Source organism: Thunnus albacares, chromosome 18 (assembly GCF_914725855.1).
Source record: "Thunnus albacares chromosome 18, fThuAlb1.1, whole genome shotgun sequence".
In the NCBI taxonomy this organism is placed as follows: domain Eukaryota; kingdom Metazoa; phylum Chordata; class Actinopteri; order Scombriformes; family Scombridae; genus Thunnus; species Thunnus albacares.
Window position 1 is genome coordinate 29,677,958 of NC_058123.1, and position 15,773 is coordinate 29,693,730.

Here is a 15,773-nt window from a genome sequence, read left to right on the forward strand (position 1 = left end):
TTCTCCCCTCCCTAATGGTGTGACCTGAGCAACTCTATAAGAAGTGATTGTTTTCCTGTTTGTGCTAAGTTTTTGGTATGACTGTATCCATGTGTAAACTGTGCCAAAGGCTTATCTGACATCTGATATTTGTTCTCAATAGACTTTGTATATTAAAGTACGCATCAACTGGAACCTGTGGAGTCTCTTCAACAATTATTCAACAAGTACAAGATTTTCCCTATCAGCCTGTCTAGCAAAAACAATAGTCAGGTTCATCTCTAACATGAACATGAAGTGGGTACTTAGGAAGGCTGAGGTTATCCTTGTCATGTCTGTCGCTTCAGTTTCATTTTTTTGCACCTTTTTGCTCAAGATTTTCAGTTTTCCCTGTAAACAATGTCTCCATGCCAGTCCCAGTCACCTAATCCCCACACCACCTGCTTCCCATTCCTTCATTTACTCCTAAGTATATATGACAGCCGCTGTCCCCAGTCATTTGCCAGATCATCTAAAATACTAGTCTCAGTGGTCTAGCCTTACCTTCACTGACTGATTACCCTCAAACTTTGACCAACCTTGTTTAGGGAGTTCTACCATCTGGTCATCACCTCAGGGTTCCACCTAGATTGACTAAAAGGAATAAATCATCCTTTGTTTCTGTTGCTATAAGTCTGTTAAACTCCTGCCATACTTTTCTTAGCTGGACTGGAGAATTGATCAGGCTTTGGATATAGGATTGGTTGAACAACTACCAGGATGGGCACTGTACTGTGTTGTATTGTCTGACTGTTTTTGCTGTTTTATCGATATGTAACTGATTGAGGTCATTTTGCTGCAAAGCAAATTTCCCACTTGGGTACAATCAAAGAGAATTGAGACTGAGAGTGTCGTGCTCAGGATACTTCAACAGGAGAAGCAGGGAATCAAATCACCAGCACTACAAATAATAGATGTCCTGAGTTCCTGAGCACCAAAACTGTATTTTTACATATGTCATTAGTGGAAGAACACAGCTGCAGAGCTCCATCATATAATTACTTGTTTTTAGAGATATATTGTATTTCAGAAATGTTCAAAACAATACAGAGAAAATGTGGAATGCCACTCTGAAGATTCAGACCAGAACAAATAATGATTCCTGAATTGGTGTCAGTTTTGCCAAAATGTCTTAAAGAAACTTAAAACAATAACATTTCACCTTAGTTACATATCAAGAGCAGCACAATATGTTTAACCTTTTTACTCTGCCACTTAATCGAACATACTCAGATCTTTCATTGCACCCATGCACTTAAGATTTTTGATGTTTTGTCAGTTTTCATACCTTCATCCCGATAATATATCATTCAGCTGTATTTTTTATGGTGGAAATGAGAGAAATGTCAACTTCTGGTTCTTCAAATGTAGGCAGCATGGTAAATAGTTAATTTAGCTGAGCAATTTTGCCAAATATTAACAACAATGTCCCACTACCAGAAAAATAACAAAACAAAACAAAACAAAACAAAAAATCATAGACTATAACATTTTGATGAAAATTTGAACATTCATAATTTCATGACCACTGACTAGGGTCCATCTGCAGAGGAAGATAATATGATATGATCACAAGTTCCAGAACAACTACTAAATGTACCTTGCTGTGAGATTGTTCTGTCAACATGTCTGAATCAAGGTTTTTCTTTTTTTTTCAGAAAATATGAGAGCTGTAAAGAAATCTAGTCACTTCCCACAAACACACACACACACACATACACTAATGTATCTCTGTATCTCTGTATCTATGTATCTATGTATATAGGCCTATCTATATGTATCTCTCACCCAACCAGCACAAGCTGAGCTGCTGATCGTGGACATGACAAACCAGTACAGATACAGCTTTCTAAGTCCCCTTTGCATGTGTTTTGCTGGGAAACAGACATTCTTAAGCAACTGCTTTAATTTAAGAAGAGTGACCAGAGGGCTGTTCCATCAACACAGCTAAAGAAAGCTGCGCTTACTTGAAAAAGCCTGGCTAGAATTAACGTCAACTTTCACTTGAGGCTCAAGCTGTTCCACTAACGCAGCTTAGCTGCGTCTAGTCAACGCTAAGTCTAGCCAGGCTGGAATAAGCTTGAAGTATTCACATGCATAGAGTGCATACGCAGCCCAGAAGAGTCGATTGTCAAAAAGATGATAGTATGTCACAAAAAGAAGAGAAAACTAGAGCGGTGTTCTTCTCCGCAGCAGAACAAACCTGCTGATGAAACTATGTGATGAATATAAAGGAGTTTTCACCAAAAAGGGCAAAACTGCTGCCATTAACAAGGTGAAGGAGCTGATTTGCCACAAAACCAATGACAGATTAAATGTATAACTGTAGGTGGGCAGTGATGGCCTAAAGGTTAGAGGATCGGACGTATTACTAGAGGGATGACGGTTCAATTCCGGTATTTATTTGATAATAAATGAGCATTCAGATCAGTGACTGTAGTTATGTTATCAATAGGCTAGATAATATCAGATGTATATTTAAAATTATGGTGTCGGCAATTTAAGAGAACTTTCCAACGTTATCATACTCTTTGACACATTTTTTCTTTCACAGGATGTCCGTTTACAAGCATCACTGAAAGTTAAAAATTAACTGGAAACTGGAAAAGGACATAAGTTCTAGTGGAAGCCACTTATAATGATCACGTCTGTCCGGGTCAAATATCACTATAAGCAGATGATTATTAGAACCTTTTCTTTTTCTTTATTTGTCATGCAGAATACCATCTAATTGACATGGTTATATTTATTAGCCTACATGAATATAAAGATACAGATTTTAATGACTGTTTCAAAATACAGTATAGCTGTTTCAAACGCAGTGTGCACATTTTTGAAGTGGTGAAAGCGGTGAAATTTACTTAAATCCCCCCATTGTCATAAGTTTTAGGGAGACTATGTTTGTCATTGAGAGAAAATGACTTTCTGTCTCTGTCATGATTTCAGTGTTCACGCAGCAGCAGCCGCTTATCACAGGAGTAAAGTACAAAAATAGATTTACATAGTTTAAAATGTTTTTCCACATGTTGTCATGTATGAAGGGACCCAAAATGAATACTGTAGGCGGACTACTTGATTTCTATAGGTGACTTATTTAAACAGCATAAATGTTGTATAGGAATGATTCTGTCTCAGAGCTTTTTGATCCATATAAGCAGCTGATCACTGTAACTATAATCGCTATAAGCAGTTACCACTGTATACATTTAAACACAGCAGAACTCTCACTTAAATTAGTGAGGCTTATCAAAATAAGCCAAGCTATCCTGTTGGCCAGCTTGATGGAACACCCCCCAGCTTTCCAGCAGCTCAAAACACAAATGAAAGCACAACAATGCCCAGACAAAATCAGCCAGTTTTCAGGGTCAGACAATATAGAATTGAGGCTTGTACCAGTCCCTCCCTTTTTTATGTCGACTACAGCAACATATCTGCCCTGTAAGTAACTTGTCCTGTGTTCCCCTTTCACAAAAAAAAAAAAAAATCAAAAGGGAAACCAAAAGGGATAACGACTCCAGCTACTCCTACGTAACTGAAGTCGTTACTTTGATATAGCTAATCAAATCTTGCATAAAGCAGTAACGGGGCATTCTATCATAGGCAGAGCAGACGGTCACACTGAGACTGAAATTATCCTGCTACACAACACAAGACTCTGAACAACAACCCACATTAGCTTCCCCGCTAAAGTCTCCTTCTTATCTAACTTTCAAACATGAACTCACGTCTTGTCCCACAGCTTAGCTTGTTGAACAAGTCACCAAACAAACATTCACCGGGGAAAAGTGCATTGCTAATGTCAGTTAGCAGCTAGATAACTAATTAGCTGTTCAGCTGCAGCACATTAAACAGTATGTAAACATACTTTCAAATGTAAATTCAGACCCATTTGATGCTGGCATGGTCGTTGCTCTCCAAAATCCCTTTTAGTGACACACTGTCTGTCGATGACTTGTAGCTTCAGCAGTTTATTTTCTTTGTCTCTGTTCTATATGATTAGCCTGCCAGCTAATGTCAATCAAACACAGACACCGACACGCCCTCCAGCTGCTGTCAATCAAACACAGACACGGACACCCTCCAGCTGGCTGAGACAAAAAGGAACATTTCTGATATTTCCCTAAAGACCTTTTTTGTTCATTTTAATAATAAAAACTATTTATACCTTTAAAAAGCAGGTTGACATTATTTTTAAACGCAAAGGGGGACAACTAAAGGTGATGTCAGTTGGACGTCAAAAGGATTTTTAACAGGATAGGCTAATTTAATTTTTGTGGAAAAAAACATATCAGACACAATTTACTACTCCAAGCAGAGGATTTTTATATGTCTTAAAACATGACTCAAGGGAATCTTTAAGTAAAAGTACTAATGTAATGTAAAATATTCCATTACAAGTAAAAGTTCTGCATTCAAAATCTCACAAAAAGTAAGAACAGAAGTATTATCAGCAAAATGTACTTAAAGTGTCAAAGTAAAAGCACTCGTTCTTCTGAAAAATGGCCCTGTTACTGATATATTATTATATGTTACATCATAAAAAATTTCCTGTTGTATGTGGTTGAAGTGGAGCAAGTTTTAACTATGTCTGTGAAAATTCTCAGTCATCCAGGTCATAGTAAATGCCCTTTCAGATATTAGTGTAATATATACAGTACAGTTAGGTAGTTTAGTCCAGTGGTTCCCAACGTAGGGGGTCATGCCCCCTGCAAAGAGTGACAAGATAAATCTAGGGAGTTGTGAACTGATTAATCAATATGCAATATTTGACTTTTTTTGTGAAATATACATACGATATTGCACAGCTCAAATACGTGAAATGTGATAGGTTTAGAGTAGAAACTGTTTTTTTTGTAAAGGGTTACAAGCCAAAAAGGTTGGGAACCACTGGTTTATCTTTAACACAGCATTGTAATACATGTTTTTTCATCTACAAAATAACTACATCTGTCAAAAATTTCTATATTTACACAGAAGTACTATATTTTCTTCTAAAATGTAACAAAGTAAATGTGTAAAATATAAGAAAATATTAAAGCAAAGTTCCTAAAATTTGACTTGAACTGCATTTCATAAAAATAGTACCTCCTGGTCCATCTGAGTCCATACCAACACAACATTTTTATTAAGACTGCCAATTTGTTTCACACAGATCACACAGTCACAATGAGGTCTGTACTATAAAAATATCTGCCTGAGCAAGCCATGTAACAAGTCCTGAGTCCTAAGTGTTAAAATCATTACTGAACTGTAATGAAACTCTGTCAGGTAAGCTATTTCATGTGGTTCCAAGACTAATTCATTTTTTAAATGTTTTTCTTTTTTTATTCTTGTGCTATCATCTGTTTCATTCTCAACCTCTTTTCAAGATATTAGTTCATTAATTAATCACCCCCTCTGCCAGAATTGTGAGAGACACAGTAAGACATAAAACCCAGTAAGAAAAAGAGCTTTTAAATTCTTGGATTGCACAAAAAAGACCTGTTGTAGAAATGTCGAAAAAGTCTATCTTAATCAGGTAAAAAACAGAAAACACTGATATTGTACTCACTGTATGTGAAGTGATGAAGTCCTTCAAGAGTGTTGATCCTCCTCTAGTTGAGGTTTTTAGTCTTTCAGCATGTCAGTTGCCAGCAGTCTGAACAACAGGTCATCTGAAATTCATCAGCCCCCTGACAAACAAAATATTTGGTGTCAAAACCACATGAAAACAGCGGATCACTCACAATGGATAGTGTCTGAGTTCTCTAGCTGGAGCTGATTATCAGTGTTTGATCCAGTTTGTGTACTGACACACGGTGGGGTGGCGCTCTGAAGCTTCCTTATTTCAACGACTTCCTTGACAATTTAAGTCTTTAACTTCCCTCTTTTGATCTGAACACTGACCAACATGCCTGCTATACGCAGGAAATGATGTGACAACTGCCATGACACAAATGATAGCGATATTTACATTAGTTATGGCGCCAACTTAAGGATCATTTAAATGTGATTTTGTGATTCAAATTTAACGACTTCATCTTATTTTTAAAGCTTGTTTTAATTGAAAGTAAAAGTTTATTATAGGTTGCCCCAAAAAATCTACAAAGACCATGAAAGCTCTCTCGACAGTTAGTACAGTAAGTTGATGTTAAATTACAGTTTTTTTGGCAAACTTTAATTTTGTTTACAATGTACAATGTACAATAATGCAATATGATCATTTCTTAGTTTTTGTTGTGTTTTTCATTTGTTTGGTTTCATTTTTTTAATTGTCCAGGTCTATTTATGTTTTTCATATATGAAAGTGTGGGTGTCTCTAATAGTCATGCTGGAATGATTTTATGCATCTATCTTTTTTATGTAATTTAACTATATTTTTTCAATTTTGTTTCTCGCTTTGTTTAGCTAATTTATTGTTTCATGTTAAACACTTTGTGTTTTGTACAAAAGTGGAAAGACTTGACTGTCTGTGGAATACAGACTGTGCCAGCAATGTCATTATAAATTATATAATTACTTTTCAATAATTGATACATTAATTAAGCAGTTTAGTGTTTAAAAGTGTTTAAGTATGCGTAATAATAATGTCATTGGATGTAATATGCAAATATTTATTTTATTTTATGTAAACAACAAAGTGTATATAATGGTTTTAAGTACAATTTTGAGCTACTTGTAGTTCATGTGAATATTCCCATTTAATTGTATTTTTATACTTCTACTCCGTTACATTTCATTGGGAAATATTGTATTTTTACTCCATTACATTTATGTATATAGTTACGGATATAGTTACTGGTTACTTTCCAGATTAAGATTCTACATACAATATATTATTATCTCCTAAAATATAATGCACTGTTACAGGATAAACTGCCCAACAGTATAAAACATAGTTAAGACAGCTCCACCTTGACCAGCTTGAATATTACTGGTGCTTTATGTTAATGCATCAGTAATAATGATCCCATATTATAAAACACAAGCCATTTTGCTGCATAATGAGCACTTTTACTTTTGATACTAGATACTGGTACATTTTGCTGACAATAGTTGTGTATATCTACTAGAGTAAAATTTGAAATGCAGGACTTTTACTTGCAATTAAATATTTTTAACACAGAGGTATTCATACTTTTACTAAGTAAAATATCACAATACTTCTTCCATCACTGGAAATGTAGTGGAGTAGCATAACATAAAAATATTCAAGTACCTCAAAGTACCTCATATAATGTTCTTTAGTACATTATATGAGTGAATGTACATAGTTACATTCCAGCATTGGTTTTGTGACAGAGACACACACCACAGAGACAGTATGATGTGCTTTGTCGTTCATTGCTGCAGGTTTCTTTATTTTTTCCTCTTGTGCACTTAAGTTTTTCTTTACTTTCTCTTTTATCCACTATTGGTAATGTGTCCATGTACTTTATTGATTTGTTTGACTTATTGTGTCTTTAAATAATAAATAAATTAAAAATGAGTTGAATTTGTTCTTTTTGCAGGGATAGTCAGTCAGTCATGTGTTATAACCAGTACATGCTCACTACTCAGGAAGTGCCAACTGACTTTGGTGTGTTTCACACTAACATGATGTCAGAGTAATTCAGTTTTTAAGAAGGGTTGTGGTTTTGTTAATTATGTAACTTGGGGGTTTAACCCAGTTTTAGGAGTTTTCATATGATATAAATCCATCCATCATCATCAAAAAATGACAATGCCAATCTGTGTGCACAGCATCACACACATTGTCTTCAGGAATTGCCAATTTAGTTTTCAAATGCTTTAACGGAGCAAAGCACAGTATAAACACCCTGTGTGTGACCTCCATGTTTTAGTCTGTTATTAATCTCTACAACAACGAAAACAACTTGATTAAAAAATGTTTAAGAGTTAAGTTTCATTTTGTTCTGTCTTGCTGCAGTGATCGGCCTCACAGTGTCAGAATAAAAGTGAAAAGGAGAAGAACAGAGCTGTCTACCACACAGAATGAAAAGGATTGCACAATACTGACATTTCACACTAAGTAGGCTACATGCAGGTTTTAGTTCATCTTCAAGAAGAGCTTGTTCACGTTTGCTTGGATGCAATGTACTGAGGAATGGAAAATTTCACCATAATGTCTACTTTACAATTTGTGGTCTTTTTATCGTCACCTTACTGTAACTATGTCAAACTGCTCACATCTCCTCCCACTAAAGGAAGTGAACCATCTTCACTTCCTCAGCTGTCCTTACTTCGGATGAAACGTGGCCTTAAAAGGGTATAGATCTCAATTTTCTAAACTGATATTGTCTCATATTTACATGTTTGGAACGACAGCAAATACAAGTATGTAAAACTTGATTACTTTGGTGACCCCTGGAGTCCCATTACATGCATTATTCTCACAACACCCCTCCACTGATTTTACTTTCACCCAGAGTTTGAGGGTTAAATTATTTGTTAAAGTGTGATTTTGATATTCCCAGACTTTCCTCTTAAAGTATGAAGATAACAGTACAAGAGGATTTAGCCATTACATTGCTCCTCCAGCTCCACCCTGTGGAGCAACACAACAATTACACTCAAGAGGAAAGTCTTATTTAGTTAGCACCAGTGGAAAAAAGGTATTGTTGTAATTAATCTAATGGATGATGTCATCATCATCACTTGACTAAGACTAATCAATGAAAAGTTTGCTATAAAATCCTATTTATTTAATTTAATGAGATCATGGCTAAGTGCCACATCTTAGTCATGAGGTCCCATTTCAAGTCTAAGGCCCAATAAAAAGTAAGTAAAGTTGTCAACATTACAGCCATTAAAGTCATTATACACCCTTCACCAAACTATTAGTTCAGAAAATTTGGAGAAATAAATACACTTTAACCCTTTCATGCAAAGTGGTCACTACAGTGGACAGCTATTCAAAAGCCGTTTTCTTATATATGCATGGGTTTTAATGGTATAGTTGTACATCAGCCAACACAGTGGACGCTAGTGTGTCTTCCCATACACTGCCATCCATTGGCCAGCCTTTGTAAGTGCAACACAAATTTCTCAAAACCTGTAAAATCTGTGACTGTAAAAGCTCAAAACCAAGATGGCCGCCTGCCGGCCGGAAATGCTCTACAGCTCAGGAATATCTTGCCAATCCTTCTATAGTAATACACCCTTGCAGGTAAATAACATTTTGTAAAATCAAGTAACAACTAAGGAGTAATACAATTGTTAAAATTTCCAAGTATTGATTTTATGTTGGGAGAAAATGACAATTAATCAATTAAAAAAAATGAAGTTCAAATTTTTTTTTTTTCATGCTTAAAGAGGAATAAAAACACTTAGGAAAAAAAATCCTGACTGAGGTTATCAGAATTCTTGCATGAAAGGGTTAAGTGTTTAAGATGTACATAAAATACTCTGACTACTAATTGTAAAAAAAAAAAAAAAAAGTTCAATTATCTTGTTAAAATCCTTGAAATTAAATCTATTCCCCCTCCCTCATTAAAATTCCAGAATCTATAAATATGGAAATATTTTTCATTTCAGAAGTTGAACCACTGGCCAAAGGTCTTCTCCTATTTCACTGTTAAGTCTATTCTCAGTGTATGTGCACTGGAGGCTTCAAGTTGCCACATCACACATGTGTAAGTTGAATATTGGATCAGAATCGCCTTCCAAACTATTTGTGATGTCACAAATCATGCTTGTAGGCCCAACTCTTAAAACTGGATTTTCAATGAGCACAGAGACACTTTCAGCAGATGAATGTGGAAACAGCCTTCTAATGTCAGACTTTGCACACACATCATTCTGAACAGAAACTATCAAACACCCAACTGTAGAAACAAGAAGAAAAACATGTTTGAGTGGAGGGGGACTTAAATAAATAAACTTTAAATAAAATAAAGATTACTTTTCATTTAAAAATGAATGAAAATGAAGTGCAACACTGAGGTGTGTCTTGGTGTGTTATTCCTGTGACAAAATTACAATCATACGTTTTTGCTGACTGTTTTACATGTTGCTGTCTGTTTCTGTTGACCACAGCAGTCTTTACATCTGAATGTGTTCATTTGAGGTATCATCTGTTGTCTGTCTGCTGCTCTACACTGACAAACACACCTTAACATGGTTGGCTACTGTCAGATTGATTCAGCGTCTGTTGTCCTGAAAATGAAGATCTGGTTTGCTGCACACTTTTTCATAACAAAATTTCAATCTCCAGGCTTGGGGAGCATATGACGTAATTCCAAGTCCAAAGACTAAAGTCCAGGTCCAGTCATTAGTGTTAAAGTCCAGTTGTGACACTATTTTGATATTGTAAAGTCGAGTCTAAAGTCATCAGATTCATAGCTGAAGTCTGACTCTAGTCTGAGTCTAGTCATGTGACTTGTGTCCAGCTTGGGATATGAGGAGAAAAGCCCAGTATCATATAACAGTCTGTTCAGATGCAGCTCCTGCACTGATACTGTATGTACTGTTTGGAGCAAAGGCACAACCACAGTAAACGCAGCAGTACACTGAATTTAGATTGGGAGGTTGATGGATCTGCCTACAGCTGGCCGAGTGCAGGGGGTCTCTGCAGTTCCCAATGGCCTTGTGCCACCTACTAAAACCACTGTGTTACTGCATGCCTTAAAGATATTTCTTCACTTAGGCTAGACTTGTTGTTATTCAGCATTTAATTTTCTTTCTCATGGTCCTTTCATTTTCAAAAGCAAAAACTATTGTTGCTGTCTAAGGAACATTATCAGCATTTTATTATTCAGTATTTTTTCTCATCCCATAATTTGATTTTAATAGGAATGCCAATGATAAACCATATCATTTCCATTGCTTTGTTACCCACAAAGTCAAATTACAATTAATTTATTCATACACATAAAAATGGCAAATCACAGAACGTACAAGTTGTAACAGTGATTTTAAAAAAGACACTGACACACTTTTACAAGCCTGTTAGGGCTTATAAAATGTTTCATGAAAGGAGACAAAACAAAGGTAATCAGTATGACAAAATAAAAATGGACAAATAACAAGTACGATCAGTTTCAATGTTCACATTTTATTGCACTCACACTTCCTCTTTACAAATAGTTCAGGACAGTTACTATACTGATGTATGTCATAGGGCCTGTGCAAAAGGATCAATACAAGCAGTACATAACAAAAGCATTGCTAACATGCATTGAATGGGATGATTGCAAACTGCCAAATATGTTTTTATAATTAAAAGGCACAATAAATGTTCTGTCAATGTTCTGAGGTCAATTCATATCCTGTGCAAAATATGTGAAAAATGGCAAAAAAGAAGAAAAAACATGAGTAAAAGAAATAAAAGTATGAAATGATTAAGTCAAATAAATCAGTGAATGAATTTGTGACTGTTTCCAGTATTCTCATTGAGTAGAACAGGAGTAAAACCATAGCAAATGTTCTCCACACATAATGTTCTCACACATCTGAGGGTAAAGATAGAAACCAGTTTTGTACAGTTCCACCTTTCATTATCAGACACAGAGAAACAAGTTATAAAGGCTCAGTATGACATTTTGTTCACTGACAGTTTAGCTAATTTTTACATATTAAACTTGTTCTCAATATTTTCTGATCTCTGTTACATTTCTAACAATAATAAAGGCACTAATCTCCACTGATATTATTGCCCGAAATGCATCTCTTACACCTAATCAATCTACTTTGACCTTTCTACAAAGCTGAATGAATACTGATCTGCCATTGTGAGAGTAAGCCGGACGTGTGTCGCTGTAATGATAACCACAGCTGTACTCAGACGACTTTAATGACAATAACAAGTTTCTATTCCTCTCCACCTCTTTCACACAAAAATTACAGCCATTCACCAGAAGCATCTGAGAAAGTCAATTGGACAAATAAAAACAAAACTAGATACCACTGAAGGACAGAGAGAAAATATGTCATTGTCATTGTTTGTTAGTGATGTGGGGACTGAATACACATTGTAATTTGTCAGTGATAGATTAGACATGAACCAAGCAAAGCGAGTCACTGCCACATGGCCCCCAGATCCTCAAGGGGGCCTGAAGGCTACAGGCTCACTGTGTGGCAATTAGTTTGTGGTTACTGTAGTTTTCTTTAGTAACGCTGATGTACAACTAAAGCACACAATAGACTGAATGATAAGGACCTTAAAGTAGGTCCTGCATCTTATCTTAATACCCTTTCTTGTGGAAACAAACTAAGTGACACAAAGCAAACCTGGAGCCCGATACAATTTCATGAGACATATACAAAATACAATGTGACATAAGCTGGCATTTATAGTCTGCTTTGTGCACTGGAGGCAAAAGAATTTATACAATTTGCAGAAACGTCATACAGTGGAAGTATGTTTTAATTGTTTTCTTACGTTTATATTTGTATGCTTTGTGGTGGCTTTTATATTACATGGTTTTATACATTGTGTTTTAAATTGCTTTTATTGCTGTACTTGGTTTTATTTGCATGCTTCCTTCATCACTTCCTACTACAGGGCATGTGACAATTACACCTGAATACCTGTCCCTGGTAGAAGCCCTACCTCTTCAAGAAAGACAGCTGGGGCAGAGGAGGAAGGACAAAGAGTGTTATGCCGAATTCTGCCCGTAAAACTGGTAAAACTAGTCTACCAGACATTGATATTTAAGACAAAGTTCTGCTTAAAAAAAGACATAATCTTCTTTGTTAGGTTCATCAGTGACGACAAATGATCTGAAGTCTATAGATTTTGAACTTTTAGAATCACTAATGTTTTATTAGACACAGTAGTAGAAGCATTTCCTCGATATGATTGGTCTGAAATTTACAAGGTTTCCTTGATTAATCGCTCAATGCGAAATCTTCGGTGTTCTTTGACGTTGGCTTTCAGATAGTTATATTAAAATTAGAGTTTTAAATGCTGAAAAAATGAATGTGGGCAAATTTAGTCTGTCAGTCGATCAAATAAAGTATTTAGTGATAAAAACCATTTGATTCCTATCAAACTTTGATTTCAAGTGTCATTACTGAGTTTTAAGGGGTCGAGTAATGCATCCCCTAATATTTCTGCTCAGATCATATTACAAGTGTGAAATTCATACTATCGAGCCAAAATATGAGCTGGTAACAGTGTCCTAAAGTGTTTCTATAGACTATATATAGGCATATGTGTACACATACATACACATATGAAACTCGCAAACCAAAGTATGTACTATTCACTCCTCGTGTCCAGAGAGAACGTGTGTGGTTGTAGTATTCCGCAGAAGTGGATTTACCTTTCATGGTACATCCTGCATCCTCATCCTCTCTTTCATTCATTCATTTGTCCACCATATGTCGCCAATGAGTAAACCTCCTCCTGACTCGTCTCGGCAGGTATACTAACCTCTGCTGAATAATGTAGGCACACTATGACTTTATTTCTGGTGATCTATGAATCAAATGGTTTCATCAGCATATACTTTGGGACGTTTTGGCTCGAAAGTGTGAATTTCATAAATGTAACACCTGGTCTGAGAAAGGAAGGGATGACATTCTCGGCAGGTATTAATATACACCTCTGCCGAATAATACATCCACCTCTTAAGTTTCTTTTCAGACACTTTAGGATCAAACACTGCCAACTCATATTTTGGCTCGACAGTGTGAATTTCAAACATTTAACAACGACCTGAGCTGAAATAATACAGGTTGCATTACTCGGAGGCAACAATCAATTCTGCCGAATAATGCATGCACCCCTTAACACTCAGTAATGACACTTCAAATCAAAGTTTGATAGGAATCAAATGGTTATCAGCACATACTTTATTTGATCGACTCTGAGAGTGAATTTGACATCCCACATTTTCCACATTTAAAAAACACATTTTAGTATATCTGAAATCCCACGCTTAAAAACACATCGACAAAAAACACCGAAGGGTAATCAAGGAAACCTTTCAGACCAATCCTATCAAGGAAGTGCTACTACTACTGACTCTTATAAAACATTGAAACATTGATAATTCTAAACGTTCAAAATCTATAGACTTCAATATCATTTGTCATCATTGATGAACCTATAAAAGAGGATTATACAGTTTTTAAACAATACTTTGCCTTAAAAAATCATTACAATATCTGGTAAGCTAGTTTTCCCTTAAACGGTGCGCGCTCCCGCGAGGTGCATGCAGTTCTCGGCGGGCAGGCAGAACTCGGCATAACACCGGCGGCGTGCAAGCTACGGAGGGAAGCGGCAGAGACAGGGAGCAGCCTGTAGCCCTGCCTGTGGTCCAGGTCATGAGCCGGTGTGGGCAGTTCTAGTCAAGGACGACTTGGCCTCTCTCTCTCTCTCCCTCCACGTAGGCTACCTTTGGGCGCACCATGGAGGAACCACGGGTGAAGAGGGAGAGAGCGCAAGGTCCAGAAATTGCCCCACCTTACCGGGAGCCACGGGCGGGGTGATGCTCCATCTCCCCGAGGTTTCGTTCGTCTCTAGGCGTCCGGTAGCGTGTCGTTACCGCCTCGGAAAACCAACGAGTTAAGCACCGAAGAGAGGGCCGTGGCAGCCGCAGGACACGAGGACTCACAGGCTGCCTGTGTGGGAAGGGGAACGGACTGCCGAGGACGTCGCAGCTGCTGGCATTCGTGTTGGACTAGTGGTTCCTACACTAACAGACACTAACAGTAATGGACTTGTAGGGGACTTTTAAGCATTTTTTTAAAGGGACATTTTGGGACTCTTAGACATCTTATAGTTGCTTTTTATTGTTCATGGTAACATAAGCTGGGTTTCAGTAGGCCTAATTTTTAACATATTGTATTTTTATTCTTTAAGTTGTGTAATAAATTATTCTTTTACTCACCTTTTAGTGTCCGGCTCCTTGGTTGTCCAGTGTTGCTCTCTACTCGATCTAAAGAACCCTTAAAATCTGACCCTGACTTCTGCTCCGGCTTATTCATTGAACTGCACCTTAAAATGATCCCAAATGCTTTCACGTTGCAGAATACAGCCTGTTGGGATTTTAAAAAAAATTGATATTTTGCTTGTGCCTGCGACATGGACTTATTTTAGCAGGAGGATCATCTCTTTCAGTAATGAATACCAGGCATGCGGCTCTCTGGTTTCTCTCAGTATTTCCTCCGCATTACCTGCGTCGTTTAATTTCTCCAGTGGGACAGCTGAGCCTCCAGCTTAACTCGTCTCTTTAACTATCTCCGTCTCTGTTGTCAGGTTTACTGCTAAATGATCTGGTGGATGTCTTCTAAATGAACCTGTCAAAATGCTGTGGTTAAATGCATGGTTGTATATTGACTACTCACCCTCTGAAGTGCAGAGTCCATAATATTCCAGGCAGTCGCTCTCTGTCACCCCATTGTTATTATTCTGTAAGGCCGCCTACATCATATCTCCGAGATAAGTCTCATTCTGTGACGTGAGCAGGACCGGTCTTGTTCACGGTTCAGCTTTGAAACGTTTATAGATGCAGAATAATATGCTTCCGCTTTGGATCACTTCCTATTGGTCAATAACCATAAACACGAGCTCATTCAGCCGGCCAATGATGCTCGCCGAAACAAATCACCATGCTGTCAAATTTAAATTAACCCTAAATATTGTCTATTTTTCAAATTATTATTTTGTGTGCGTATATGTATCTATTATTGATTCACAAAAACAAGTATACCAAGCCTAAATATCTAATTTATTAGAAAATCAGTTAAAATTCATCATGTGTTATACACATCTCACCAGTAGTTGGTGGTGTTTCTACAGTGGATTTTTACAAACCATGGAGTGA

The 15,773-nt window shown here is 36.8% G+C and overlaps 1 protein-coding gene across 3 annotated transcripts in view; it reads right to left on the bottom strand.

Annotated features, from left to right (window-relative positions):
- syk (spleen tyrosine kinase) overlaps positions 1–15,434 on the bottom strand; it is a 37,780-nt gene extending 22,346 nt beyond the window's left edge. Inside the window, exons 1-3 of one of the 3 annotated variants that reach the window (XM_044334286.1) lie at positions 15,295–15,434; positions 14,838–14,985; positions 5,570–5,690 (exon numbers count right to left, since the gene is read on the bottom strand). The gene's annotated coding sequence lies outside the window, so the exon portion shown is untranslated. Of the gene's footprint in view, positions 1–5,569; positions 5,830–14,837; positions 14,986–15,294 lie in introns of those variants that run through there. The other 2 variants (XM_044334288.1, XM_044334289.1) reach the window with 2 other exon arrangements.
- Positions 15,435–15,773: the final 339 nt, after the last annotated feature.